Genomic DNA, 5808 nt, shown 5'->3' on the forward strand with positions numbered 1-5808 from the left:
GCGTTCGCGAGACAGTGCTCGCATTCACATAGGCTACCCTTCCCTGGTCTTCACGTTCGCGAGTCATTGTTCGTGTTCGCGATGAAGAAAAAGTTGTCTCCCCCTCCCCAGTGCCTGACACTACGCGTTCGCGAGGGTCATGTCGCGTTCGCGAAGGGTAACGCCCCATCGTTTCGCATTCGCGACCAAGCCTTCGCATTCACGAAGAAGAAATCCCGGCCTCATCAGTTTACTCTTCGCGTTCGCGAGAGGACCTTCGCGAATGCAAAGAAGGACATGCCAGAACCCAGACTCTGCAGAAAAAACCAGATTTCCAAGGTCTAAAACATCCTGTGGCCTATCCGAAACTCACCCGAGCCCTCGGGGCTCCAAACCAAACATGCACGCAAGTCTAAAAACATCATACGAACTTGCTCGCGCGATCAAATCACCAAAATAACACCTAGAACTCTGAATTTAGCACCAAATCAAATGAAATTCTCAAGAACACTTTAAAATTACTATTTTCTCAACCGAAGGTCCGAATCACGTCAAATCAACTCCGTTACTCACCAAATTTCACAAACAAGTGTTAAATATCATAATGAATCTATACCGGTCTCTGAAACCAAAATACGGACCCGATACTAACAATGCAAAATATCAATCAATTCTTAAAAACAAATAATTTCCAAACTTTTAATTTTTATTAAAAATTCATAACTCCAGCTAGGGACCTGCGAATTCGATTCCGGGCATACGCCTAGGTCCCATAATTCGATGCGGACCTACCGAGACCGTCAAAGCATGAATCCGGGCCTGTTTACTAAAAATGTTAACCGAAGTCAACTAAAATTAACTTTTAAGGCAAAAATTCTTATTTTTATTAGTTTTCAACATAAAAGCTTTCTGGAAAACTGTCCGGACTGCGCACGCAAATCGAGGATGGTAAATTGAGATTTTTAAGGCTTGAGAGCACAGATTCGAGTTCTAAAACATAAGATTACCTTTTGGGTCATCACATTCTCCACCTCTAAAACAATCATTCGTCCTCGAACAGACATAGAAAAGTACCTGGGTTGGTGAAAAGGTGGGGATATCTACTCTGCATATCGGACTCCCAAGTAGCTGCCTCAATAGGCTGACCTCTCCACTACACTCGAACTGAAGGGTAACTCTTTGATCTCAACTGGCGAACTTGTCGGGCTAGGATTGCCAGTGACTCCTCCTCGTAAGTCAAATCCTTGTCCAACTAAACAGAGCTGAAATCTAACACATGGGACGGATCACCATGATATTTCTGGAGCATAGACGCATGGAACACTGGATGAACCACTGAAAAACTAGGTGGTAATGCAAGCCTGTAGGCTACTTCACCCACCCTTTCAAGAATTTCAAAGGGTCCGATATACCTAGGGCTCAACTTGCCCTTCTTTCCGAACCACATTACACCTTTCATAGGTGAAACCCGGAGCAATATTCTTTCTCCAGCAATGAATGCAATATCATGAACTTTACAGTCGGCATAACTCTTTTGCCTAGACTGAGCTGTGTGAAGTCGATCCTGAATAATCTTGACCTTATCCAAGGCATCATGTACCAAATCGGTATCCAACAGCCGAGCCTCTCCCGGTTCAAACCAACCAACTAGCGATCGACATCGCCTTCCGTATAATGCCTCATATGGAGCCATCTGAATGCTCGACTGGTAGCTATTATTATAAGCAAACTCTGCAAGTGGCAAGAAATGACCCCAAGAACCTCAAAAGTCTATAACACAAGCGCGGAGCATATCTTCCAATATCTTAATAGTGTGCTCTAACTGTCCGTATGTCTGTGGATGAAATGTTGTACACAACTCCACCCGCGTGCCTAACTCATATTGTACAGCCCTCCAGAAATGTGAGGTAAACTGCGTACCTCGATCTGAAATAATAGACACGAGCACCCCGTGAAGGCGGACAATCTCACGAATGTAAATTTCAACTAACCTCTCTGAAGAATAGGTAACTGCCACTGGAATGAAATGTGTTGACTTGGTCAACCTGTCCACAATGACCCAAACTGCGTCAAATTTTCTCTGAGTCCGTGGGAGCCCAACAATAAAATCCATAGTGAAACGCTCCCACTTTCATTCAGGAATTTCTAACTTCTGAAGCAAATCACCAGGTCTCTAATGCTCGTACTTAAATTACTGACAATTCGGACACCGAGATACATATGCAACTATATCGTTTTTCATTCACCTCCACCAATAATGTTGCCGTAAATCTTGATACATTTTGGCGGTACCTGGATGAATAGAATACCTAGAACTGTGTGCTTCTTCAAGAATTAATTCACGAAGCCCATCCATATTAGGCACACAAATATGGCTCTGCATTTGCAGAACCCCATCTTCCCCCACAGCAACATGTTTGTCATCACCGTGCCGCACTGTGTCCTTAAGTACAAGTAATTGAAGATCATTATATTGGCTCTCTCTGATGCGCTCATATAAAGAAGACCGATCGATTGTCCAAGATAGAACTTGACTGGGTTCTGAAACATCTAACCTCACGAACTGATTAGCCAAAGTCTAAACATCTGCAGCTAATGGCCTCTCACCAACCGGAATATACGCAAGACTGCCTATACTCACAGCCTTTCTACTCAAAGCATCGGCCACCATATTGGACTTTCCGGGGTGATACAAAATGGTAATATCATAGTCTTTCAACAACTCCAACCATCTTCTCTGCCTCGAATTAAGATACTTTTGTTTGAACAGATACTGAATGCTATGATGATCAGTAAATACCTCACACGAGACACCGTAGAGGTAATGCCTCCAAATCTTTAGCGCATAAACAATGACTGCCAATTCTAAGTCATGAACAGGATAATTCTTCTCGTGAACTTTCAATTGTCGCGACGCATATGCAATTACCTTGCCATCTTGCATTAATACTGCACCAAGCCCAATGTGGGAGGCATCGCAATATACCGTATATGATCCTGAACAAGTGGGTAATACCAATACTAGCGTTGTAGTCAAAGCGGTCTTGAGCTTCTGAAAGCTCAACTCACACTCGTATGACCATCTAAATGGGGCACCCTTCTGGGTCAATCTGGTCTTACTAGTTGTTAATAATCAATTACAGAATCGTCAATTAACTTCATGTTAACGAAAATCTCGTTTCAAATCTTCACAATACTAATAACGAGATGCGAGGCATGAAGACCTCATAATTATTTACCCGAATTAACGAGTCACATTTAACGCCACATGGGCGGGCACCTACCTCGTAGGTTACAACTCAATATTACAACACGAATTTGGCAAGTATGCACATAGAATTTCATACAAATATTTTTAAATAAGCCTAGCAGGCATGACTCCCTACTAGTAATATCGTAAAAATTTAATTTCACAAGGGAGAATTTAAACATAAGAATTTTTGTCACAAGGATCTCGTCCTTATATAACTTCCACCGTAGTTCATAGCCCGGTTTAAACATGTCAATTTATTTTAAAATACGAGGACCTCAGCCTCAGTTCTGAATCACAAGTAATATGCACATCTTGCCAATCGAAACTTTCCATTTTCTCCTTTTAAATAACTTTCGTTAAACAAAATCACAACACATAATGAACCCCACACTGGTAGGGCATATAATTCACAATTTGTAATCAATTATCCGAAAATACATCAAAACATACCGAAATAAGTACCAGAAAGGCACCTTTAGCTTCACAGATCTTATTAGAGTCCATCATGGAATGATAGGTAGTTATCTCCATAAAACCTCCCAACATAAGTCAACACATAAGTAGATTATAGAATTATGAAGCTCACTCATAAGTGGAGCACAATAGGAGTAATCGTCTTGATACTCAGAACCGAATCAAGTTAAGAAAATTATTCCTTTATTTTAAATCGAGGTCGTGCCTATAACGACACCATCTGATGTAACGACCTCCACCATACCATAAAACAAATATAACAATGGCTGGGTATCCACCTCTAGGACGCCTTCTACCCTCCAGTCCTCCACCCTTAACTGATTGTGTGGGTGGTGTAGTAACTGCAATGGGGCACGTAGCCTGAGTGCTTTGATGAAATATGCCTCTCCCAAATTTGGGACAATTTTCTCATGATGTGCCTAGTATCGTCGTATTCATAACAACCTCTTTGCGGGTTTGGCTGCTCATATTGAGTCTGTGCCAGATAACTGGAATAACCATTGTAGGAAACTCATGTCAGTGGCGCATTAAAAGAACTTACTGGAGCACCTCGATTAATCCGATGTGCGAACTGGATTGGCCAACTACTCGAGCCCCCGCCATAATGAATTATACTCGCAGAGTAGAATCCATTGAATCCCCTAGAACCTCGAGATGTCTTGGTCCCCTTAGTTTCCTTTTTTTCTTTTTTTTTCCACCCTAAACACGTTCTAATATCTTGACAATTTCTACCACTAGTGGAAATGAAGTATCAGTCTGTAGCTCCCGAGTCATACAAAATTTTACGAACATAATTAAGTCCTTTAATGAGTCTGTGGACTCGCTCTCTGGCTGTAGGAAGCAAAGTAGGAATATGACGGGCTAACTTATTGAATCTGATGGCATATTATGACACCATCATGGTGACCTGACACAATTGTTCAAACTATATGCGCCATGCATTACGGAGAGTCCGGGAAACAAACTCTTTCAAAAGTATTTCTGAGAAACGAGCCAAGCGAGCGGTGTTGTATTAGCTGGTCTGCCCTCTTCATAGGCTTGCCACAGACACATGTGGAGAATTATCTCTCCCCAAGGCCAATTTCTTATTTTTGTTATGCTGACTCAACACTGTTGAGCTGACCCATTTCTTAACATACTCTTCGATTCTTCTTTGGGGTAAACTTTACCCCTATTTATATACAATGATCACAAACGTAGAGCTCCATACATACAATTCTTAGTCCAGAATCTCATCAACCACTATACTTCCTCCGAAGCACCCCAAAATCTGCAAACGTAACGTCCACGCTGAGTAGACCTTCTATAAATTTAATGTTGTTTCTCTAACTCCTTTGGTACTGTAGCATAAAATTATTATGGAGGCGGACATACCGCAAGTCCCAACCTTATCCTCTACAAAATCTCAGGCCTTAAACACAGGTAAATTTTGGGAGAATCTTTCAGTACCACATATATACATTTCAGGCCAAAACTGATATAACACATGACTCGCAATCCATTCATTGATAGTGGACTCCCCCACTCGGTGCGAAGTCATAGTTCACCACGTCCGATGGCCCACAATATTAACCTTCACAACTCATATTAATCAACCAGATGCCAAGGTACGTTGCACCCCCCACATTATTCACTGGGTGATTTCTTTATACGTCCGCATCTTCAATCGGAATCACACATTGAGGCAATGTTTGAGCATCTCTGGCTCCCTCGTAGTTCATCTGCGGCATCACGAACCGTCGACGCACAACTGATAACGAGTGCGCAATGTCATACACGAGTAGATACAAAAGAATGTGAGATATAGATTTCAAGCAAAATCAATGTCGCACGATAAGGAATGAAAGAGGTGATAATGTTCCTAAACTTCATAGCCTCTGAGAGATAAGTACAGACGTCTCCGTACCGATCCTTTAGACTCTACTAAGATTGCTCGTGACTCGTGAGACCTATGTAACCTAGGGCTCTGATACCAACTATCATGACCCAAAATTTACCACCGACGGGACCGTGATAGCGCCTAAAATTTTACTTGCTAGGCAAGCCAACGTTAGAAAATCGTTAAACCAATTCCTTGTTTCTATTCAGTAAATAACAATAAT

This window comes from Nicotiana tabacum, chromosome 12, assembly GCF_000715075.1.
Source record: "Nicotiana tabacum cultivar K326 chromosome 12, ASM71507v2, whole genome shotgun sequence".
Classification (NCBI taxonomy): domain Eukaryota; kingdom Viridiplantae; phylum Streptophyta; class Magnoliopsida; order Solanales; family Solanaceae; genus Nicotiana; species Nicotiana tabacum.